Below are 25,976 nucleotides of genomic sequence, written 5' to 3' on the forward strand. Positions count from 1 at the left end.
AACTTCTAACCATTATAAAATTGGCAAAACATAATTCTGACAAATCTAAACTGAATAGAAACAGACTCATTTAATCTAGCATACGCGCATCGGGTTGGGAAATCTGATACGCTGTCAGGCAATACAAGTTTGCAAATCGCGAATCACCAAGTGAGACAATAGGCACAATTGATACGAATGCTGGCTCTAATCAAAGCATGACACACATTGCTGGCCAAATATTTGCTTTACGACCGTCAGCGATTGATACCGATGATCTCATTGGTGTTGGGTGTTCTTTTGTGTTGTTGTACAATGTACGCGTTTCCTGCACGGCTTGCGTCTGATTTACTATTGCATTTTCTTTTTGATCTACTTGTTTGACCGATCGTGTTTTATGCCTTTTGCTGTAGTTCCTTCCTGGAACAATGTTTTAGTTAGCTTAGGGCCTTGTTTATGTATATTAGTTGTTCTATTGCATGGATACCGCTAAGCCTCGGTTATAGTAACGAGACTTAAGTTTCTGTTAAAACGAAACAGCTTTATGCTAGTGAAATAGCATAAATCTATCTAATAAATCACACACACAACGCACAACACACGCTTAATTGGAGGGGAAAGGGGAGTATTAGTCATGATTAGCATGACTAATATTCTTTTTTTTTAATATTTTAAATGTGATGACGTATGGAGCAGAAACGTGGACACTGACAGTTGGCCTCGTCCACAAACTAAAGGTCGCTCAGCACGCTATGGAGCGAGCTATGTTGGGTATCACTCTCAGGGACAAAATCCGGAACGAGGAAATTCGCAGAAGAACAAAAGCGACCGACATAGCTCAAAGGATTACCAAACTGAAGTGGCAATGGGCAGGTCATGTCTGTCGCAGAACCGACGGCCGATGGGGCAGACGTGTTCTGGAGTGGAGACCGCGTACCGGTAAGCGCAGTGTGGGACGACCTCCTGCCCGCTGGCCCGATGACCTGAAGAAGGTGGCGGGGAGCGGGTGGATGAGGAAGGCGGAGGACCGTGTTTGGTGGCGCGCTCTTGGAAAGGCCTATGTCCAGCAGTGGACGCATACAGGCTGATGGAATGGAATGGAGTATTTAAAAAATTAAAATTCGGCAGAGTAAACTGCAACTGGGGCTAATAAATTTTTTCATTCAGCGGAAAGTTGTAAAAAGTGAATGAATACGCCAAGTGGGACAGCTTCGTTTATCATTTTACTTTATACTCAAAAATGTCGCTTGAAGCAATCCATTAACGATTCTTAAAAAGCAATTCAAGTTTTTAAAATCTCATTGCATACTTTCTATCCAGTTTACTCGAGTAATTTATTAAAGTCGCCCTAATCTAAAACGGGCAATTAAAACCATTGCTCCCAAATTCTTTATTTGATCTGATTACTTAGTGATCTTTTTGGGAACGTTCAATAAATTTGATCTTGCCTTAACAGGGGACTCTCCGTCACTCGCCCCATACAAACGTAGTATCATTTGAATAACAACTAATTAGACCCAATGTGATTTTGTAGGCTTGTTCTAAAAACTAATATCTATCTATGTAGGTAATTAATTATTATCATTATCGTCATTACATCATTATTTTACAAATTCAACGATTGACAGTCAAAAGTGCACAATGGTATAATAAATAGTCCGTAGTTACAAAATGACTTCTCACGCGCCATTTTAAATCTGTGGGTCAACTGTCACGTTAAAAGTAGAGTTCACCTTTAAAATAAGGACTATACTAGCGAAAAATCGTAGGTCTATGGACTATATACCATAGAATCGTACTTTTGACGACATTTGACACATAAAGTTAAAATGGCGCGTGAGAAGTCATTTTTTACGCATTATACCCCATTTGAATAACTGATTTGACTTTCACTTCTATGTCTGTGGTTTGCCAGATTTCAGTAGTTTTACGTGAGGGGTATTACATTACATTATCCACATTTGAGTTTGACTGGTTAGTATTCAAATGAGAGCCAAAACTACGTTAGTATGGAGCGAATGACGGGGACACCCCTCTTAATGTGATATCGTAAGCGGCGAGTTCAAAGCCGGTTTATCTTTCGTTGACACTCAACAAAATCCTTTTAATTAGTTGGCTGCCTCGGACACGAGGTGGGGTTTGACCAGATATTCGAGGTATGTAGGACTGTTCCTATCGTAATTGTGCTCTACCGAATAGAATTTTTTCTTGGTATTTATTAGTAAATTAAATAGCTTGAGAGATTTATTAGTAAATAAAATAGCTGTTAACTGTTGACGAATTCCGTTTTATCTTAAAAATTTAGAATTGTTCTGCTATTAACAATGAACTGTGCATATCCAGTTATTACTATATCTATTCTCATGGTCTTCGGATTAGCAAGCAAGGGTAACAAATTATACATTTAAAAATTAACATACAACAACATAGACATAATGTACTTTATTGTATTAGTGGTAAGTGTACAATGGATGATTAAATTACAAGGGCCCCTGAAAGCCTCAATAGCTACAAAATCCGTTCTCATTGATGAGTAAGACAGAACATACAAAACGTACGAGAGTAGAAGGGATATCTATCTAAGTATCTGCGAATGACGCCTATGGAACGTATATTTAGACGCTTATGGAACTTTTAATAATACATAGTATAATTTCCTATTCCTTACTAAAAAGGTCATTATACGCTTAGTTGGAGGAATATTTATCACATTTAGACATGGCTAACATTCATTTAAAATATGTTACTGAATAACTGACTACTGTTATAGTTATATTAAAAAGTCCTAAAACGATTAATATAATAGCAAGCTTTTGGTATCCTACCTACATTGCGTCGTGCGACGTCCCACGCCAATAAAACTAGCTCCTTTACATCGCCTCTTATCTCGATGACCGTTTTGTTATCGAAGGTACCACTTAATTTAATCATTGTGCAAAAATTGCCACCTTTTATTGCATTGTTTTTGCTCTGTAACTTATTTAGTTATTATATTATTGATGCATTTCTTATTAAAAAAGTTGCATGGAACTTGAAAGCAATTGGCATCGGCTTTGCATTCAACATGATGGTTAGGTAAATTATAGCAACATAATATATATTACTGCAATTTGGGTTTTGAAAAGAGTAATTGCTGATTTTCTTGCCAAGGCTCTTCTCGATAGTATTTGCTTTTTCAACTGGTTAACTTTATTCATAGATAACAAATAAGGTAGAATAGTAATACTTTATGGTTAAAACAGTTTTTACCACGTTTCCAAAGAAGTTAAGTTGATGGGAACTTCTAATGCATGAGTAAAAATAACTCGCGTTTCTCCCTAGGCTAATAGAAATTCTATGAAGATAGATATCCTTCAGATCAGATTCTTAGAAGGCTTTATTAGTACTGTTTGCGTATTAAAATATGATGTTAGTTCTGAGTTTTGTCTGATTCCAAGTAGATGTTAAAATATCAATCTGAATACAATGTATTTTGCTTTGCCTTGGGGATTCTTCGCCAGTCTAGCAAGACCTCCCCCACATCTTTTATGCAACTTCTTATGATTTCAATAGGAACGTTTGCAGAGCCTCTCGAAGATCTAGCATGCTGGTTTCAGTTATAGTTCGCTGAATGAGCGTAATCGGTGAACTCGTAAGGACGCCCTTTAGGGCTTGTGCTCCGGAATTCCAGTTTTAGTGTAACTCCGGAGTTTCGTACGGTTACAGGTTCGATTGTAAAACAGGATTTGTCGTGAGCATGACTGATGAGTACATTAACCGAAGTTTCGATTTTCAAATTTTTAGACGAAAGTTGAGTTTTTCAGCGGTAACATTTACAGTAACTAGGTACGCAGTCTTCTTACATTTTATATGTAAAATATGGTAGAATAGAATAGATTTTTATTCAAATAGACTTTTACAAGTGCTTTTGAATTGTCAAAACATTATATTAAATAAATAATTATTATAATAAATAAATAGAACATTGCTATGCTCGCTATTTAAAAAAGTAAAGATTTTTATATAAAGCTGTGAAGATGATATTGCCATTGTCGCAAATAAAATAACCATAAGCCTACGTTGTCGTATTAGTTTACAAATTGCGAAAAACCAAATTAAATTTGAATTTCGCGGGCAGGCCGGTCTCATGACCCTTAAACGAATTGTTTGATCACATAATTTTTTTTCAATGAAGCTTCTGAACTCCGGAACTACGGACTCGGAACGCTGACCAACTCCGGAGTTGAAAAATAGTCGATTTTCAAGCCCTAGGCCTTATCGGCTGCTCCCGTCGTAAAAGTCGGCATAAACTTTATGCTGTGCGTATGAAAACGTTGGGTTATTTATATATTTGTGGATTTACTACCGAGGAAGCCTATGGGCATCCGTTCGGACCGAAATACCCAGTCGCCCGCAAGATTCCGCGACGTCTCGCTGGGTCGACGAACTTCTAATGTAATACGAATTTCATTGATACTACTTACTAAAGATTTTTAGGTCGCCTTGACTGATCGTCAATGCACAGCTCTATGATAGCGCGTAGGCAGCAGGCTTATTTCTTTGATTGATTAACAAAGAAATAGATACAGCTGGAGAATCATTAAATCAGTTGATAGACGTGTCTTTCGTTGTTTAAATTATAATCTTTCTTCTAAACCGTTTTAATTTATCCGAGCGTGATTTAAAAACCATGACAGCCGAGTGGTTAAGAATTCGCTTATTCGGTAGGTCGGAAGTTCGGTCCCAGGCACCTCTAGTGCCTCCCTCCTCCTCCGATTTTTCGGAGTTACGTGCGTTTAAAAAATGTAAACTTTCTTTAACGGAGATCGTAAGGAAACCTACATGCCTAAAAGTTCTCCGTAATGTTGTCAAAGGTGTGTGTGAAGTTCTCATATCTGCAACTATGGCTTAAGAGGGCTCTCTCCGTCACTCGTTTCATACAATCGTAGTTCCAATTTCATTTGAATATCAAGCACCCAAAGTCCATGAAATTTTGCAGACATATTCTAGAAACTAATACCTATGTCTGTGGTTTTCCAGATTTCTGTTAAAATATTCGGTTTCAAAGTTACGCGGTCTTAAAAATTTTCATACAAATCTTTGAGCCGCTGTAATTTTAAAACTACATATTTTTAGAAAAATCTAAAACACCACAGACACAGATATAAGTTTCTAGAATATGTCTTCAAAATTTCATGGACTTTGGTTGCTTAATATTCAAATGAAATTGGGGCTACGATTGTATGGAGTAAGTGACGGAGAGAGCCCTGTTAAAGCTAAAATCTTCACATTCTGAGAAAAGACCTGTGCTAAATTGACCGGCGATGGGTCGACAATGATGATGATAAGCGTGATTTACGTAATCAACAAAAGATACAAGTACAACGGTAGATTGAATCGTTTCGATTAAACCTAACGAGTATAGTCCACGAATTCCATTCCTGTATCATATATTACCTTCATTTGAATTCGAATCGTCAAAGCTCTGTATTCATTTTATTGTGATACAGTGATACTCATTTTCGTTTCTCGCCCTCTCTGTTGCCCTTATCAGATTTTTTGGGAGCACGAGCGAGATGGGATGGGAGTAAGGGTGTGTTCCCACTCTGTCGTGAGTCGTGACGACAGTTCGTCGTGCTGTTTGAAGCACCATGGCTTGTATATTTGAACTGGCTTATACAGACGATTTCGTCCGCGTGGTCTACACAAATTTCGAACCCTTATTTTACCCCCTTAGGGGTTGAATTTTGAAAAAATCCTTTTTTAACCCCCGACCCAAAAAGAGGGGTGTTATAAGTTTGACGTGTGTATCTGCGTATCTGTCTGTGGCATCGTAGCGCCTAAACGAATGAACCGATTTTAATTTACTTTTTTTTGTTTGAAAGGTGGCTTGATCGAGAGTGTTCTTAGCTATAATCCAAAAAAATTGGTTCAGCCGTTTAAAAGTTATCAGCTATTTTCTAGTTTTCTTGTAGAAAAGAAGGTTAGATAACCCTTAGGTTCATAATATTCAAGTGTCAATTGACAAATGTCAAGCTGTCAAGATGGACGTTGCCTACATATACATAATTATTTATTTGAAAATGATTTGTCGGGGGTGTTGAAAATTTTTAATTTACACTTTTTAGCGAATGTCTACGTCATAATAGCTATTTGCGTACCTACCAAATATCAGCCCGATCCGTCCAGTAGTTTGAGCTGTGCATTGATAGATCTTTCAGCGAGTCAGTCAGTCAGCTTTAACTTTTATATATTTAGGCTGATGCCCGCGACTTCGTTCGCGTGGATATAAGTTTATAAAAAAATCTCATAGGAACTCTTTAATTTTCCGGGACAAAAAGTAATGTGTTAATCCAGTGTATAACCTACTTATCTCTATTCTAAACTTCAGCCAAATCTGTCCAGTAGTTTTTGCGTGCAAGAATAACAAACATACACACACACAAATTTTCACCTTTATAATATTAGTGTGATGAAGGTGTCCACATATAGGACGGCACGACTAATTGTCTTCCGTGACTTTTTTTGTTTGTGAAACAGATTGTCGTGATAATAGGGACGGGCAGCGACGACAGTCTCCCAACGATAAAACGGTTGCGAGTTGCGACATAGTGGGAACGCGCCCTAAGTGTTAGTAGAAATGGTTGCGAGGATGGTGTGAAGTCCTGTGGCGTCCAATTATTCTGACGGCGGTGGTCGTCGGGCAGGCGCCGCGCCCCCTATCGCGGCTCGCCATCGATAATGGAAACCGGTTCGCTTTTCGTTTATGGACCGGACCATCTCGACATACTTGAGGCTTCACCATAATAAAATCAAAAAATTTCTTCAAACGATTCAAAAGCAGCCGAGAAAAAGTTTGTTAGTAAAAACCGGGCAAGTGCGAGTCGGACGCGCATACGATGGGTTCGGTACAAGAAATAACACTTTAATTTTTATGCAGGTTTTGTTGTTATAGCAGCAATAGAAATACACATTCTGTGACAATGGGATGCATCCGTAAGCCGCGGCTGATTGTGCTCAGTCATATGGAACTGCAAGAACGTCCGACAGGCTTAGTTAGTAACAAGGTCCCGTTGGCTCCCTTCGGGTATAACGGAGCCCTGAAAAGTCGCCAGTGCCACTACCTTGTATGACGATTTCAATTGCTGCGATTCAAGTCTGTTTTTACCATTGAGACGTTTATCTAAGCACCCAATAAGAGTATGTAACTTTGTAAAAGCCATTAATATTTATTATTTGAGTTCCAAATAAGGCGCTTGTCTTTTCATAGTGCATATTAAAATCATTTCAAGTTGATAATTATGGGAGTCCACGTCCGTTCAAGCTATTTATCAAACATGTGGAGATATAATTGGCGACTGAAATCAATTCCAACGCCTAATGACCGATTTTTAGGGTTCCATATCCAAAGGCAAACGAGGCCCTAGTACTAAATCTTCGCTGTACGTCCATCTGTCTGTCCGCGGGCTATATCTCATGAACTGTGTTGTATAAAGTCACCATTATTATCATGTAAAGTCACTTAAGCAAAATGTTGTATATTGTCTATTGTCTGTGTCACTATTGTCTGTGGTCTCTCTCTTGAAATAAAAGCATCATACAACATGGTGTCAGAATTATAAAAATTAAAATTAAAATGAATAGTCAAACTGCTAAAAAGTACCAAGATTTTGTGGAAAATTAGTAAGTCAGTCGTAAAAGTTAAATAAATAACTTACAGTTTAAAACAATTTAGACACAAAATGCCGAACACAGAAAAAACTCCTCAAGTCATGTCGGCAAACGACACGTGTTCGACATCAAACATTTTTAATAATGTTCCCAAACTTGTCGTCTCGAAGGCTGATAGCCAGAGCAATGCAGTGGAGTGGAAGAAGTGGTGGCAGAGTTTCCAAATGTTCCTTCTCGCCACGAACCTGGAAGCTGCGTCCGAAAAACGTAAAATAGCCATATTGCTACACACTGTCGGTGAAAAAGGCGTGGAGATTTACAATTCTTTTAACTTGGATTTAGAGAAGATAACATTATCGGAAGTAAAAAACAAATTTGACAATCACTTTGAGCCACAAAAAAGCTTAACGATGACACGTCATTCATTTTTCACGAGGGTCCAAAAAGATGAGGAAACTATTGATTGTTTCATCACTGACTTGCAGAACAAAGCAAATAAATGTGAGTTTGGAGAGCTAAAAGACTCATTAATCAGAGACATCTTTATAGCGAACATGAGTTCCAAATTGATTAATGTGAAGCAAAGATTACTGCAAGAAAACAACCCTACTCTTGAAAGAACACTTACACTAGCAAAAACCGTCATCATGGCGCAAGAAAATGCTCAAAAAATTGAGAGTACACAATGTCCAGACACAGTCATGCACATACAAAGGCAAAGACCAAGGTCAAGGTCCAGAGGTTCTTCAAATAAACAAAGTATGTCACATAGTCAAGTCAAGTCAAGGCAACGCAGTCAGAGTCCATTTAGTCAGCGCAGTGCCAATAACAAAACCTGTGGACGGTGTGGTCAATTTCATCGCTTCAAATGCCCAGCTCAAGGAGTTAAGTGCAATTCGTGTAATCGTCTCAATCATTTTTCAAAATTTTGCTACTTTAACAAAAATAACATTAGAAATTTACAGTCAACAGTCAATTCTACAGAACAGATGTCTAACAGTGAACAATTTTTTATAGGAATGGTGAAAAATTGCAGTGATTCTTCAAATTCTAATAAGTCTTGGTATCTTAGCATGTTTATAAACAATGTACAAGTCAAATGTATATTAGATTCTGGTGCTGATATAAATATCATGTCATATAATACATTTAAAACATTAAAATTGTCACAGTCAATAATTAAAAAGTCTCAAGCCAATGTAAAAGGTTTTGATGGGTCGTCAATAGAAGTTTTAGGTCAATGTGATTTAATTTGCAATTTTAATGGTTGTCAACAAAGAATATCATTTTATATAGCTAACATTAGTTGTTCTACAGTCTTAGGTCTACCTACATGTGTTGATATAGGTGTCTTAAAAAGAGTCTTTGCGATCAACAATAACAAAATGTCTCAAAGTCAAATATTAACAGAATTTAATGATGTATTTCAGGGTCTTGGATGTCTACCTCCTGTTTGTCGCTTGAAGCTTCAGGACAATGCAGTACCATGCGTTGATCCTCCTAGAAAAGTTCCATTTGGATTATATAGCAAATTAAAAGAAGAATTGGATCGCATGTCGGAAATGAACGTCATAGAAAAAGTCACACATCCTACTGAATGGGTAAATTCTGTTGTAGTCACTGTCAAAAAGTCAGGTCAGTTAAGAATTTGTCTTGATCCTAGGAATTTAAATAAATACATTATCAGAGAACACTATCCTCTTAAAAGTATAGATGAAATTAGGTCAATATTAAAAGGTGCTTCTTATTTTTCACATCTTGATGCTTTTTCTGGCTTTTGGATGCTGAAACTAGATAGTGCGAGCTCAGATCTTTGCACATTTCAAACACCTTTTGGTCGTTATCGTTATTTAAGATTACCTTATGGTATTAATGCTGCGTCAGAAATTTTTCATCGAGTAATGACAGAAATTTTTGCTGATCTCGAAGGAGTCTTAGTTTTTGTCGATGATATTCTAGTATATGGGGAAACAGAAGAAATTCATAACAAAAGATTATATAAAGTCATGCAGAGAGCAAGAGAAGTCAATTTAAAATTAAATAAAGATAAATGCAAATTTTCAGTCAAAGAAGTATGTTTTTTAGGCTATGTCTTTAGTAAAGAAGGTGCTAAGGTCGATCAGGAAAAAGTCAAGGCTATTGTCAACATGCCTACCCCAACTAATGTCAAAGAACTACAAAGAGTCTTAGGTATGATAAATTATTTAGGTCCTTTCATTCAAAACATGTCGGAAAAAACTCAAGTTTTAAGAAATCTTCTAAAAAAAGACTCAGTCTGGGTCTGGGATGAAAATTGTGAAAAAAGTTTCCAATCTTTAAAAAATGCAATCACAAATGCACCTGTCTTAGCTCATTACAACCCAAATATACCTATAGTCTTGTCAGTCGATTCATCAAAGAAAGCATTAGGAGCAGTGCTCATGCAAAATAAACAGCCTATAGCCTACAGTTCTAAAACTCTAACTACAACTCAAGAAAGATACGCTCAAATAGAAAAAGAATTATTCGCTATTCAATTTGGTTGTGAAAAATTTCACCAATTTGTCTATGGCAATAGGGTCACTGTACATACAGATCACAAACCCTTAGTCTATTTATTTAAAAAACCTTTGCACGATGTACCAGCACGTCTACAAAGAATGATGCTTGCCTTACAGGCTTATGATTTAAATGTAATTCATGTGCCTGGTAAAGAAATGTACATATCAGATACATTGTCTAGGGCAGCTTTAAAAGAAAACTATATTCCAAATTATGAGTCAGATTTGTCATGTCATGTAAATGCAGTATATTCTAACTTGGCTATAAGTGAAGAATACAAAAATAAAATTTTACAAGCTACTAAATTAGATAGTCAATTGCAAATGTTAAAAAAGTACTGTCAGGATGGATGGCCTACTAGTAAAAATCAAGTAGATCCCTTATTGAAGTCATACTGGAATATTCAGGCGGAAATTCATGTCATTAATGATTTATTATTTAAAAATGATAGATTAATTATTCCAAAGTCAATGCAAAATGAAATGTTAACGAAAGTCCATGAAGGTCATCAAGGCATTAATAAGTGTCTAAGTCTTGCTAGAAATATTATTTTTTGGCCAAACATGAGTGCAGATATAAAAAATTTAGTTGATCAATGTTCTATTTGTGCTAAATTTAAGCCTAATAATCAGTCAGAGCCATTGCAAAGCTATAATATAAGCAAATTTCCATGGCAGCAAGTAGGTATTGATTTAATGCATTTTAATAACAAAACTTATTTAGTTGTCACTGATTATTATTCAAAATTCATTGAATTAGCAATGCTGAACAGTAAATATACAGCTTCTAACATAATAATACAGTTAAAATCTATTTTTGCACGCCACGGGATACCAGTCTCCCTGGTTTCCGATGGTGGTCCACCTTATAATTCAGCAGAGTTTAAATCATTTCTATATAATTGGGATATTGAACATAAACTTACAAGTCCATACCACCCAAAGTCTAACGGTCAAGCTGAAAGTTCTGTCAAAATTATGAAAAATTTATTAAAAAAATGTTTGGAGTCTAATAAAGATCCATACATGGCTTTATTACAGTATAGAAATACACCTAAAGCAAATTTTCCATCTCCAGCTCAGTTATTAATGTCCAGAAATCTAAGAATGCATATACCAGTCACTAATAAAAAGCTTAAACCTAAAGTAGTCACCTTCAGTGATTATAAAAAAAGTTTTGATAAAGGCCGAGCACAAAGTAGAAGTTATTACAATAGAAATAAAAAACCATTACCACTTTTACAACCTGGTGATCATGTCACTTTTAAAAAGAATCCTAATTCAGACTGGCTTCCTGCTATTGTTAAAGAAAGGTTAAAGTGTCAGAGGTCATACATAATAGAAGACAGTAAAGGTAATAGGTACAGGAGAAATAGAGTACAGATAAGGTTCACGTCCAATGAAAGTTGTCACAAGTTCGATTCCGAGGTGCCATCCAATGCTTCTGAAACCCAAATAAGTCAAAGGGAAGAGGAACCAAGCGAGAGACAGGTGGAAGCAGACCATGATTCATTTACAGATTCATTCATGGATTCAGTTCATAAACCTAAGGAATTTTACAAGTATGTGACTAGATCTGGTAGAGAAATTAAATTACCTATGAAATATGATTTGTAACTTTTTAACTAAATGTAACTTTAAATGTAATTTAAAACTTATACTTTTATATGTAAAACTTAAACTATTATAATATGTACCTATGTAAAAAATTGTCTCTTTGTAATTAACTAATTAGCAATTTACTCAATAATGTCATGTCATGTCATAGTGTTCAACTTCTTAAAATGTCTACTAAAAAATTGTAATAATTTATTTATTTAAAAAGGGAGATGTTGTATAAAGTCACCATTATTATCATGTAAAGTCACTTAAGCAAAATGTTGTATATTGTCTATTGTCTGTGTCACTATTGTCTGTGGTCTCTCTCTTGAAATAAAAGCATCATACAACAAACTGTAATAGCTAGAGTTGAAAATATTCAAACTGTGTGTGTGTATTTCTATTGCAGCTATAGCAACAAACAAATAAAAGACCAAGATGGCGAACTTCAAAATGGTTGCCATGGAAGTTATAATAACACTTTTTCATATTTTTTTGTGATGTAACCACTAATTCACGCTTTTCGAATTTTTTCCTTTACTTATGCTATAAAGACATTGTTGCATGTCCTACATGATTCTTGGACCTAGGTTGACGGGAAGCACCTACCCTAAGGGTTTTGATCACCTTGATAGGTCTTGACAGACACGATAGACAGATAGACAACGAAGTGTAAGTATAAGGGTTCGTTGTTTCCTTTTGAGGTACGAAACCTTAAAAAATTTAAAAGTACACAGTGTTATATCTTGTACGATGGCACGGAACCTTTCGTGTACGAGTCCTACTTGCACTTGACCGGTTTTTTATGCACCTTTGCCCATTGGCAACTATGTATGACTGAATTTTATTCCCTTTGTATCATGCAATAAGAATGATAATATTTACTTCTCATACATAGCCACGTTGCCAACTTTCCGGAATTTAATATTTCTATTCAACAAAGTTCTTTCATACGCAGGATTACTCATGGCTTGTTTGAACAATAATTACCTTCTATTAATGAGTAATTGATACGAAGCATTGTGGATATAAATTGTTCGCTAATCATTGTGCCCCATTCCGAATGAGTTTATGCCGTAATCTTGCAGCTTCCTTGGACACGCATATTTGTAATGCTTGTAAACGACAGGCCTTGTTCAGGAAGACATGGGCGTTGCGCGGCGCGTCTTGCGGTTGTTCCGCTTATGCAACGCGCGGGTGGCGATGCTCACAACGATACGCTTGGCGGTGCCTGCAGCGGCACACGAGCAACCCCAGACCGCACGCATTTTTTTTTTTACCCAACTACGGCAAAGCCGAAAGGAAGGTTTATGATTTTAGCAGTCTATGTATGTATGTATGTATGTATGTATGTGTGTATATGAGTATGTGGGTATGTGTGTATGTTTGTATCCAGATTCTGTGTGTTCCACCATAGCGCCTAAACTACTGGGCCGATTTTGATGAATCGATTCTTTGTAATGGCCCGGGTGACATAGGCTATACTTTATACGAAAAAAATTGGCGTGACGGATGTTACATCAAAAAAGTGAGGGTCTCAAATTTTTTTTGTAGGAAAATTCATCATAGATACCGCGACCGGGGACGCCTGGAAGTCATGTCAGACTCTTACCGACTACCTATGGTGTCCTACCTATCGCGTGGTGGGTGGACTGCGGGACCAAACTCATTAGCGCAGCCCTTTGGCTTGAAAAAAACTTACTTTTGTACTAATTTTAACCCTTGTTTAATAAACTGGTGGAACTTCCAATAATCGTGAAGCAGTAAGTCGTATTTCTTCATTTTTATCCAAAAGGAACGTACCCTTTTGTCAAAATTTAAAGTTTCTAACAATAGCGGGTTAGACTGCGTTGTTAGATCAGTCAGTCATTCTTTTTATATGTAAGTATAGAGAGATAAGTTTCATTCAGCCGCGCCACGCTACGCTCAACGCACCGCGTAACTCTCCGCGTATCCCTGAACAAGGCCCAAGGTGCGCCCGTTTGTACGTCTAATATATCTTTACATAAATAGCATAATTGCGACATGGTTACGTTATCTTTATAATACCCGTTAACCAGTTTTTACAGCCGCGACGGTGTATGGAATTTCTGTTTCACCGATAAACTTAGTTGGTTTAAGTTGGAGCAGTTTTTAAGTCTTAAATCTAAGTTTATAATATATGAAGAACACACAGAGTAACAGACGAATTACTAAATAACACCCCTCTTTTTGGGTCGGGGGTTAAAAATTATAATATGTGATACTAGCCCGTACCCTTGAGTCTTGTCTTCTTCCACCTAGATTTGGGTTTTTAATAAATTCTTTGGGAATTCTTTTACCCAAAGACATTAATATAACCCTTTTCCCCTAGAAATCATGTGATTGATGGAAAAAATAACAAATAAGGGAAGGATGTGTGATCATGTGTACCTACATACGCGCAGGCACGTCGCTCTAGTCGTGTTTTTCCTCCGTGCCGCTAAAAAGTTTATCATCTACATCGCACACGAGCGGAATGGATTCCGTGACTTTACCTGGAAATTATTTATTTTAGAAGTGGTCGTTAAGCGCAGAAGCGATTTCGTTCCCACATGACCCCGTTTGGCGGCCGTGAGATAATCGCGCACGCTGGTATCCAAGCACGTAGCAAGCGCAGAGCAGCTAAACTTCACATTAGTAGTACAACTGCCTCGATAGTCTAGTGGCCTAGCTCTGCAGATCACGACTGACCAGGAAGGGTTCGAGTCCCGGGTTAGAAAATGTTATTTGATTTTTCTGTCGATAAATTCTCCTCAGTAACATCGCTAAAATTGTAAAAAAGTATTGCGGTTGATTTCTCTCTGATCATGTCGGATAAACATCACATCGGACTGAGGAAGTTTTGCACCTGACCTTTCTTCAATCGTGTCAGATTACCGTCCTAGTCGTAAGAGTGAGGAAATAAACAGTGCACCTGAATTTGCACACACGCTACACCTCCTGCTTAGTTTAGGTTATAACTAATATTATCTTCTAAATGAGCAAACCGCATACGTTAGGGTTCAAAAGGTTGCTTTTACCTGGATATTAATAATTCTAGAAGGGGTCGTTAAGCACAGAAGCAATTTCGTTCCCACATGACCCCGTTCCGGCCGTGAGATAATCTCGGACGGCAGTGTCCACGCACGTAGGTACCAGCTAGGCAACCAGCTCCTTATTAGTCGCGCTACATTTTTTCTACCTTCGTCCACCGAGACTTGAGACGATGCATCGGATCGGGCACGTATATGCACAGAGTTGTTAACACTAGAGGACCAGACTTCTTACAATAGCCGTCAAAAACACGTCCCGTCTGACGAAAAAATATTTTTAAGTATTTCTTTAGAAAATAATAAGTTGAGACGTCTGCCTTCTATTCGGGAGGTTGGAGTTCAATCCCGGGCACGCACATGTGATTTCATGATGTTCTGAGGGTGTGTGTAGTTGTAGAGGCAAGCAACCTCTACTCGCTGTTCATGTTAGCTGGCTAGTAGACGGCTGCCAGTTGAAAAGAAAGAACAATGAAATCGAATTGAATAAGACGCCGGGCGAGTTTCCCATCCCTATGTCGTCGACATTCCATCTACACGCACGAAACGTTTTGCTTCGTCATTCCTCATACTTACGCATGACGAAGGTTTGGAATACTCTTCCGTGATCTGTGTTTCCTACCGATTACAATCCGGGTAAAACAAGAGTGAATAGGCACCTTCTAGGTAAACGCGTCCCATCTTAGACCACATCATCACTTTCCATCAGGTGTGATTGTGGTCAAATGGTTGCCTATGATGAATAAAAAATAAAAAAAAGAATTCCAATCAGCCATAGTCAACGACGAGTAGAGGTTGCATGCCTCTACATCGTCACGCCAGCAGCGTGATGAACTATGGCATTTACCCTTCTCATTCCGAGAAGAGACTTGTGTTCAATAATAGTGGGCCGGGCGGCGATGAATTGATAATGATTTATGTGGTTTAATCATCCACATAATTAATACAATTTAACTAACTAATACTAACTTAAAACATATTTAACTCTTTTTATCTTCTTAGGTATGATAAATCTGCCTTATTTGGATAGCGATTGTATTAAAACACGGAGCATAAACAGGTTAATGTCAAAAAGCTCGACAGTCAGGTAGAGACGGTTTTGTGAGACATCACTCCCTCTAGGAAATGGTAGCTCTCAGCGCATATGCATCATTGGAAATGTTTACTGAGAACTGTGTGCAAACCTCTTTGAATTTGTTTAAGTTTTCCGCTCAGTATGGAGTCACGTAGCTATATCTTTTTTTCTTTACTCTCAAGACCTCTGTTGGATACATCCTCGTGCAAGAAAAAAAGGTTGGTTTATAAACCTCGGTAGTAGGTACATCATACTGAGTACAATGACACCATTTCTCGCTTGTATAAAATTATTATAACAACTTTGAATAAACGAAGACTACTTCTCTTGTCTGAGATCTTTCTACTATCTATTTTACATTTACTTAGCTAACTGCTTGTACATGGACATGTATTTTAGGATGGGCATGACGTAGAGTTCTTCATTTCACATGTATTAGTAGTAGTAAAAAGAGACATCTCAATTTTAGTGATTATATTTTTGTATATCATAGAAATACCAATTTATTTGAAACTAACAGGATACGGCAGTATTCACTTCTTATAATGACACCTTTAAGTAGCGTTACCACCCTCTGGGTGGACAGACGACATCAAACGATTCTCAGGGAGCCGCTGGATTCAGGCGACGCAAGACCGTGCGTGTGGAAGTCCTTACAATGTTCAACAGTGGACGTCTATCGATTGACAAGGATGAAAGTTTAATAAAAGTGAAAATAATTTTGTCCCTATAGCACCTAGGCGTCAAAAGGGTTCGTCTGGTGGGAGGCTTCGGCCGTGGCTAGTTACCACCCTCCCGGCAAAGCCGTGCCGCCAAACAATTAAAGCTCATTTCAGACTATGGAATCTATGGACTAGTCTGAAATGAGCTTTAGCGTTTCGGTACGATGTCGCGTAGAAACCAAAGGTGTGTGGGTTTAATAAAACCCTAAAAACTGCCATAGCCCTTTCAAGTTAACCTAGAAGATGGAAGAGCCATCTTAGACTGCGTCATCAGTTACCACCCTCTACGGCGACTGTAGAGGTTGCATGCCTCTACACAGTCAAGGGCTAACTTGTATCTGAATAAAAAAAAATACGCTCAGATTGTACTTAATTTAAAGTGCTTTTAAATTATTACAGACATTTTTTTAATTCTCGGTATATGAAAGTATGACCATTTACGTATCAAACCAGAGTATCTACCTTATATCAAAGCACAAATCCGTGTGCATTATCTCATTTCGATCTCTCTATCCTCTTTTTGGGATGATTTGAATTTAAATTACTCGAAACTCGCATCCACTTATACAAGAACCTGTCTCGCCGTACTCTTGCGCCATAAACGTCAAGCGTGAGCGTTACTGAGAGTTATATTTGTGTTTACGTCTCGCAAAGGGACGAACAAAACCTAAGGTTCCGGCGCCAGTGAGCTGCCAAAGGACCTTTAAACAGGCTCAGTTTTTTACCATAACCGGGTCAATATGCTCTAAACAAATGGTCAATTTGTTATTTCGCACGTAAAGTATTAGTGTTCTGTTTAATAGCGTCTAGATTTTTAACAGATTCTACAAAAAGTGGACGAAGTTCACGTGGACGAGCAGGCTTCATCTATGTTGCCTATAAAGAAACTGAAGGCAGCTTCGAAAAAAAACATGTTGACTTTGCAAAGCTGATTTTGCAAACATTTGCACATTGAAATAGGAAGTAGGTATTAGTTTGCATTTGCAATAATTCTAGTAACGAGTTGTTAGAACCTTACGCATAAATCATTTCGATCGTTACTTTAACTTATGATCTTTGTGGAAATAACAATAATCCTACATAGTTTTGCAGTTAGTGGAATTTCATAGAACCAACCGCTTTAGGCTCTATCCATACACGAGTCACGATTGCATTATGCCACGGAGGCTAGTGTACGGAGATAACAATAGTAAATAAATCGTTTGGGGGCATTTTATATGACTGCTCTTATACATAAGGATTGCAATGCTGGATTTGCAATCCAGCTGGATCCAGCGCGTTTCTGGTGCTTGCTGGATCCAACTTCTGACGCAGGATCCAGCGATGCGGATCCGCAGTCAGCTAAAAACAAGTACTTAACTAACTTTTTTTCGCGCGTAACCATTGAGATCTCTTTGAGAAAAGTAAAAAAAACAACCGGTACGTAATTAATCGGCTTTTCAAGTCTGAAATTATATTATAATTTCTACTTCTATTAATTTTTATAAGTGGGAATTGGGATAGACTACGTTTTTTTTTTTTTCGAAAATTAGTGTGACTGAGAGACTGAGGGCTTCATTACTTCAACGTATAAACATAGGGATCATGGCTTTGCCATGTCCATGACGGTTATGTGGGGAATCATTTCTTAAGAATGAAGTCTGCTATCGAAGACTGAGATTATCAGTCTTTGATAGTAGCGATAGGTCTGTTTGCACTTTGGCCGCTGAAGCGCGAAATGAATGAAGCTTCGTTCTTCTGCCAAGACGTTCTTCTCTTCCAGATGGTCTTATGTCGGTTTTTATTCCCTTGAATTATTTTCTGAAAGAGGTCGTATTTTGTGTTCTCATGATATGCCTTAAGTACCTACTCCAGCTTCCGTACCTTTGTGGTCAGATGTCTGCTTCAAAAAGTAATCTTATAGTTTCAGCAACAGACCTGCAGTCACTCAGAGAAGAATGTATCTATTTATATCTATGTATACTTAAAACCATATTATGTTCGAAGCCATTGTCTATAAGTAACTTTTATGGGACACTTATAGAATAAAAACAATGTACACTTTCCATGTCTCGTGGTACAATAAGTTACTCAATGTCATTGTCGATCGGGTAACATATTACCGTCACTCGCTACGCACTACGCGGATAATTTTTTAAATTCCGCCACACGTCAATGATAAACGACTTTAAATTAAAGCGATAAATTATAAAGCGGCCGTTTTAGGTGTGCTATAAAGGCTGATATGGAAGCCCGGAAGCGTGGTACTCTCGCAAATCGGTCCGGTGCTAGGCCGGTGCCCATAGTGCTCCTTATGAATTATCCAAGTGCTGTGTCGTCGCCGTCCGCGCGGCGCCTGCGCAGCTCTAGCGAATGCAACTGTAAACACGGCCAGAGATAATGCGTGTTTGCTTACTCTCTCTAGTGCCTCTCATCTGTCATTTAGCTACGCAACGAGCTTATCAGGCAGATTTATCCACATCTGTGGCTTTTTTTGAAAGACTTGGAAGCTCAAAGGACAAATTTGTGCACGGGCTCTGTCACATAATACCTTCTGGAGCTTTATATTTAGAAGTGGATATCTAAGAGTTCACGAAAAAAGGTAACTTTTATAAAATTAGTACTTACGACAATAATTGAGCCTCAGAGCACACTACTCGTGTGCTCAGAGCCTCAATAGCTCATCGGTTAAGGAGCGGTCTGAAAGCCAAAAGTTCAGCGGTTCAACCCCCACTCGTTGCACTATTGTTGTACCCTAGCACATGCTTTACGGTTAGTTGGAGGGAAAAGGAGAAGATTAGTCATGATAAACATGGCTAATATTCTTTTCTTAAATCAAAATAATACGATCTTATCTTATGATTTCGACGGTTATGCGTCCGAAGTGTTGGCTGATTCTTCAAAACTTCTGGACCGATTCGCGTCATTATTTCTACCAATATTCGGTAGAATCTAGGGGATGCTTTTGAAATAGTCCTGCAAAAGGTAGATTTAAAATAAATTGTGTTTTATATTCATTTAAATGATTAAAACGTTCACTACGTTTGATTTATTCATAATTTAGGTATAATTCTGTACGCATTTAATTTGCTAGATTATCTAGATTGATGGTTGGTCTAATAAATTAGGGCTAAACGCTAAAGTGGGCACGAAGTAGGTAGTTAAAATTCTATTCGCATAAATCCATTTGCGAGTTAATTACTACCAGTTAAGGTATGCCTGGGTATGTGCTGGTCTATTTAGCTTACATACATATTATTATTTATGCGACATTTTTAGTCTTTCTGGAGGCAAGTATAAAAAGAGAGTATGAAAAAAAATTTTCACAAGAAAAATAAAACCACACAACAAAAATTATTTTCTACTTTTTAGTGTTTTTGGTTTTTGAAGTCGGTTTTATTTTTCTTTTGAAAATTTTTATTTCACAATTTTTAGTGGCCCCACTGTACTATAATATGCTATGCCCAGTTAAAACCCTACTGTTTACTAAGCTATTACAGTGATCGCGAGCAATTTGCTCTTATCCATTGAGGAGTTCTGTTCTCCATCTCCGAAGATATTCATCAGATCTTCACCAAATTTATATGGGACCACCTGCACAGTATACCCTTTCAAACAAAAAAAAAATTTTCCAAATCGGTCCAGGGGTCTTTGAGTAATCGGGGAACATACATAAAAAATAAAAAAAATAAAAAAAAAAAAAGATCCCGACGAATTGAGAACCTCCTCCTTTTTTGGAAGTCGGTTAAAAACTCGTCAAAAAAATTGAATCGTCGTAGACTCGATAGCGTCGTTAGTGGATCATATTTTACACGAGAAAGTCTAGTATTTAGCCTGAGTCAGAGTAAACAATGTATGGGGCAGTAGTCAATTTTACTCTGAACAGTTTACCCTTTTCAACTGTTTCAACTTGGGTAACTCGTTGGATTGGAACAGCAATGGACAACTGAGCAGACCATTGGGTTTTCTCGAGCTCAAACTCTGTCTTCGACCAAATTTTTGGTGCCGAACCCCTGTATAATTTCTTTTATTCGTGTGTATGTGTGTATGTTTGTCACTCTTTCACGAAAAAACTACCGGACAGATTTGGCTGAAATTTAGAATAGAGATAGATTATACCCTGGATTAACACATAGGCTACTTTTTATCTCGGAAAATTAATGAGGTCCTACGGGATTTTTAAATAACCTATAACCACGCGAACGAAGTCGCGGGCATTAGCAATTAATATCGTCATGTATTTCTTCTTATAAAGAGACAGTGAAGGGCAAATGAAACGTTAACTTATTAACTAATTGTTCAATCACCGTAAAACATCGTCTGGAGACGTCGAGAGAAAAACTATTATGTAAACCAGTCTTTGTTCACGTCTCATTGGGTACTACCCTGGAGGTACTACGCGGATCACTGAACATATTGACGTTGTAGTATTTTGAATCTTATGTATGTGGAATAAAGATGAAACTTCATCATCATCGGGTGCCATCTTCAATTTCAAGTTTGGCGGTCAGTGTGTGAAAAGAAAACTGTGGATAGGCATCTTCTTGGCAAGCGCGCTCTATCTTAGGCTGCATCATCACTTTCCACTAGACCTGAACTCTGAATGCAGCCAAGCTTTAGTCTATAAATTAAAAAAAAAAAAAGGTTTTTGTATCAATCTTGTGCCATCTTCTTCATAATCATCATAATGCCTATTCCCCATCCCTGGCTCACTACTGAGCAAGGGTCTTCTCTCGAGAAGGGTTTAAGATCAGAGTCTGCCACCCTGGCTCAGTGTAGATTGGTAGACTTCGCACGCCTTTGAGAACATTATGGAGAACTCTCAGGCATGCAGGTTTCCTCACATGTTTTCCTTCACCGTTAAAGCAAGTGATATGAATTGCTTCATTTAACGCACATTACTCGGAAATGTAAGAACTGTGTGCCCGGGATCAAACCCCCGACCTCCCAAATAGAAAGAAAGAAAAAAAAAGTTTATTTCTTAAATTATTATATAAGGAGGTCGTCTTAACCATTAGGCTTATCACCGCTTTAAAGCTTATTTGGTAAGATTTTCGTCATAACAACAACAAAGCATATCAAGGCTCTCATCTTGCTGTCCGCACAGAAGCAATGTTACCGTAAACGGCTTGTACAGCGTGCAGGCCGGTTCTGCGGTAATTGTTCCTTGTATAACAATGTCGCTTACGATCATTACGTGACGCCCAGCTGCCGAGTCGTCAGGTGGACCATGAGACAATAATTATTATAGTATTACCTTGGACTTCGACCGGGTTGGATAGTTATTTTTAACATTTGTACAATGTACAGTTTCTCAAAACTGTACAAGCAACTGTAAAATTTAATCAGTCTAAAATGCCCTTATTACCTGAGCCCTCAAAACCTGGTGAGTGCCTGGTACACTACACTTGACACTGGACCGCCCGTTGTGCCAGATCTTTTTTCACCGCACATGCAAACTGTGGAAGTAACTCCCTTCGGCGGCGTTCCTACTAGATTTCAACATGGGGTTATTCAAGGGCGGATCAACAAATTTCTGAAAAGCCGGCAATGCATTGGCAGCTCTTCTGGTGCTGCAAATGATGAAGGCGACCGAAATGACTTTACATCAGGTGACCCACCAGGGTAATTTCTTGAAATCGAATGGAGTTCACTAGAAGACTCTGTTTTTCCTTCTTTATTTTGGCGAATTAAATTTACATAATCAGTCAGTTGGGTGTTCTTCAAAACTATTTCAGACCCTTCCTCATTTTAGCGAAATATAAAACCTCCATCCCTGAAAGCAGAAAAAAATCCTTTCAGTAGTTACTCACAGAAAAAAAAACATCTAATGGATGGCATTGCTTTGCGCTATGTAATTGTGTTTATACTATATTTTATGTAACAAAGCCTGTTGTTGGACTGGACGTCCTTATATGGATTTCGAACAAGCAAGGGCATAAGCATAAATGCATCGCATTTTTATGAACTGGTTATGGTTCTGTGACGAGTTTAAATAAGAGTACTTACATAGAAAAATGTATGATAGCATGGAGAAGAAACTTGTTTTTACTCAAGTATGTAAGCTTGAATTCGTTCTAAAAGCACAGAATTATTGAATCATTTAGGAGTTAAAACCTTCTTCGCGAGCTTCTGGGTTCGCGCTTCACCAAAACACTAGGGGTAGAAGACAGACAAGATTGTATTGAGTCGTAGACTGGGGTGCTGATATTCCGTTTTGGTTTAGTTATCATTCATTTCGGACTTTTGAGTCGAGAATTGAGATTTACTGAGTGAATGATTGCGACGGTACGAAATTAACGATTGCCACAGAACAGTTCGGACTTTTTCCAAAGACTTGGTTTTACTGCATAATCCTAGAATTTACCGTAGTCCGAGCTTTTACAGTAAAATATACATCCACCGAGAATGCTTCATGAATTTTAAATTTAAAACGGAATATCAAAAACGACTTTTATGAGTATTGTAGGATAACTAGTTCAACGTTTAAGAGGGGAAGTTTGGCCTTTTGGAGTAATCGGATCAATAAGCTATTAATAAAGCATATTCAATTCATATTCGTAGATTCGACTCATAGATTACTGTTATCCTCAACAATTTAGGTTGGGTTATCATGAATTATTTATTGACTGGCTCATTGACTGTTTACTTGTTAGATCAAATGTCATATTTACTTGTTATTCATGTTTTCTCGATCATTTATTTTGTGTTTTTGTATCTATGTCTGATTTTATTGATTAAATGTTAATATAAAATGGTCACTGGCATAGGGATCAATTAGTAGTGTAACTTTCAAGTTATAATGAGAATTTACTAACTTGACAGGCTGTCTCACGATCGATGGCCAATCCACATTGGACCAGCACAAACTGTGGTCTATGGTTTTTTGAAAATTAAATATAGCCTATGTTACATACTCGCTGATAATAATGTAGCATTCTATTGGTGAAAGACTTTCTAAAATCGGTTCTGTAACATATCTATGGTACTGTAGTTTTTAAGCCTATCCATTACAAAATAAAACAAAACTCTCCTCTTTATAATATTAGTATAGATAGTATAGATATTAGTGTGATTAGGATTACCTACCGTACCCGTTGTAAAATCGCCTAAATAGATGACTTATCTTATAGCACAGGAATTCACAGGATGGTGTATTTCCCATAAAATGTGATTTGCTCGAAGCGACAGCATAACGACAGCGACGAAAGTTTTACAGCGAAACACCATGTAATGTCCCGAACTCTGTCTATACAAGATATTTGTCTCTCTCGATGGCGAATACGAGCGTGTTCACGAAATAAATAGCGTTTTAACGCGTTTTTCGCTCGTATATATTTTAATACCGCCCAGATTCCGATTTAGTTGCTCGTAAAAAGGTCTATTTTTCAGCCTCGCCCTCATTTTTATTCCTCGTCCAGACTTTATTGCAGTCCTAATGGTGATCTCTCTGAATTTATTACATAACTGTGTCATATTTTAATTGGAATTCTTGAAAAATAACGATGATTCCAAGACACGTTTCACGCGTGACGCAAGTCATATTATTCACTAACATATAGCGATATTTTTCACTAACAATCCTCTGAGCTCTGTTAAAGCAGGTCTAAAACCAAAATATATAGATGAAGAACGGCTGGTGCTTTCTATACTGACAAGCAATTTGGGGTCATTTTTTGCGGGACATAATATTAGGCAATAGATTTACTACGTTAGAAAAGACATTCTATAATGTTTAGGTTTCACACTCTAGGACGAGTAGTATGTTTTTTGAACTGCCATCGGATTATAATCTGCTTCGCGAACGCTGAGATTTTAAGACTTTACAATAGCACTAATCACTACCCATATTATAAATGCGAACATGTGTTTGTTTGTCGGTTTGTCCTTCGATCACGTCGAAATGGAACAATGGTTTGACGTGTTTTTTTTTTCATGGATTTAGTTACACCTGGAGAGTGATATAAGCTACTTTTTATCTCGAAAAATTAAAGAGTTTTCACGGGATTTTAAATCTACGAAAACGACGTCACGCATTATCTAGTAAGTGATTTATACAGGGTGTTTGGTAATTAGTATATAATGACGACACGTACACATGCTACTTTGATCTATTAAATACAATGCTGAAGTATAGTGACGAAATAAAATTATAAAAATTTCCATGCAAAATTTAAATTTTTTTTATGTCAAAGTTTTCATGACCCTAACGTGCCCTAACTCACTGAGATCGTTGGCCATCTTTAAATAGGTGGAGCCAACAACCCTGTATAGTTTTTCAAAAATCTATGACTTACGCGTCGAATGCATAACTGAAATGTATAGTGTATAAATTTTTATTAGTAACAGCAAATAGACGTTGACATGTTTAAAGAAACATGAACTTTCATCTTGTGAAGAAACCCGTCCCTTTGATGTGCCGCCCTGTAGTCCACAGTGTACGCGGAAACGGCGCTAACGCTTTGTTTGCGCTATTGTCTGTCTGTTTATAGCCTTTATTATGACTTTCGTTACATAACCGACTTCAATGATTGTGCAACTTGCTGCGTGTTTTATCTGTGCACGTTGTTCTCTTTTAGGGTTCCGTACCCAAAGAGTGCTAACAGGACCCTTTTACTAAGACTCCGTTGTCCGTCCGTCCGTCCGCCCGTTCGTTTGTCAGCGGGTTGTATCTCGTGAACCATGGAACCATGGGACAACGTTGTCTGGAAGAGATCGCTCGTTAATGATAAGACCGTCCTTTTGTACCTACATTTTAAGTTTTCTTTTTGGTAACCTGCCATTTGTGTTTTGTGGTGCAATAAAGTATATACATACATAATAGATAGAGATCTGAAATTTTCACAGAAGTATAAGTATTTCTTTTGCCGCAGATTTTTTCCCACAGGAATTTTAAATCTCAAGTTCGCGTATCTTCATATCATTGCAAGTGTTTACAGAATTGCGTAAAAAAAAAACACGGGCTAGCTTAGAGGTTTTCTTTCCTGCTTACTTCTGATACCTAATTATGAAAATTCTAAAATGTTATTGTTTGTTTCAGGTATGTATCTACTCGCATCTTCTGATCTGATGATGATCTTCGCTGAGAAAATGCAACAGGTTTGACTGTATTTAAGTCCACAGCTCTGTGTTTCCAGTCCTTCTGTTCACTGCTTTCTTTGCACTGTTTTCTATGCGTTATAGATGAACGCGACGGTCAAGAAAGTAACAAAATAGTTGACGTCTGTGTACGTCAAAGAGACAGAACTCATGGGTTTGTTAGCAAGTCGTGCCATTCGCAACTCGTCCCACGTTCGTAACTCGTCCCATTCGCAGTCCGTCTCATTCTCAGCTCGTCCCATTGCATGTCCACCATCATGCGAAGCAAGCTCGCTTTCTTTGG

At 37.7% G+C, this 25,976-nt stretch overlaps 1 protein-coding gene and 1 long non-coding RNA gene across 2 annotated transcripts in view; one reads left to right on the forward strand and one right to left on the reverse strand.

Moving 5' to 3' along the window:
• The window catches only part of LOC123873720 (bone morphogenetic protein receptor type-1B), a 168,584-nt gene that overhangs the window by 28,813 nt on the left and 113,795 nt on the right, over positions 1 to 25,976 (forward strand). The gene's annotated exons all lie outside the window — the stretch shown is intronic.
• LOC123873752 lies at positions 1,632 to 24,070 on the reverse strand. The gene is made up of 3 exons (XR_006797742.1): positions 24,058 to 24,070; positions 22,420 to 22,421; positions 1,632 to 1,731 (listed from the first exon to the last, which is right to left on the reverse strand). It is a non-coding gene; the product is annotated as an uncharacterized LOC123873752 (long non-coding RNA).

The sequence above is a fragment of the Maniola jurtina genome, chromosome 17, assembly GCF_905333055.1.
Source record: "Maniola jurtina chromosome 17, ilManJurt1.1, whole genome shotgun sequence".
In the NCBI taxonomy this organism is placed as follows: Eukaryota; Metazoa; Arthropoda; class Insecta; order Lepidoptera; family Nymphalidae; genus Maniola; species Maniola jurtina.